Source organism: Sinocyclocheilus anshuiensis, unplaced genomic scaffold (genome assembly GCF_001515605.1).
Source record: "Sinocyclocheilus anshuiensis isolate Anshui unplaced genomic scaffold, SAMN03320099.WGS_v1.1 scaffold2425, whole genome shotgun sequence".
In the NCBI taxonomy this organism is placed as follows: Eukaryota; Metazoa; Chordata; class Actinopteri; order Cypriniformes; family Cyprinidae; genus Sinocyclocheilus; species Sinocyclocheilus anshuiensis.
In genome coordinates this window covers 436,150-436,547 of record NW_015552532.1, presented here as the reverse complement: position 1 = coordinate 436,547, position 398 = coordinate 436,150, and positions in this window count along the sequence as shown.

Below are 398 nucleotides of genomic sequence, written 5' to 3'. Positions count from 1 at the left end.
GGACTTGCGTTTACTGACCTAATAAACTCTTTTGGAGTCAAGCAAAACGTCACCGGGCCCACTCATCGTTTTAATCGATGAAATCAGAAATACAATAACACATGTAGATTCTACAGCGTCTAATACTTCAGCTTCATCCATCGCACCCAAAGATAAACTGCAGTGCTTTACAACTATAGGACAGGAAGAGCTAAAAAAACTTTTCACTGCATCTAAACCAACAACATGTTTATTAGATCCTTTACCCACTAAATTACTGATAAGAGTCGTTACCTGTAGCAGAAGAACCGTTTCTCAATATTATTAACTCGTCATTATCTTTAGGTCACGTCCCAAAACCATTCAAGCTGGCGGTTATTAAGCCTCTTATTAAGAAACCACAACTAGATCCTAGTGAA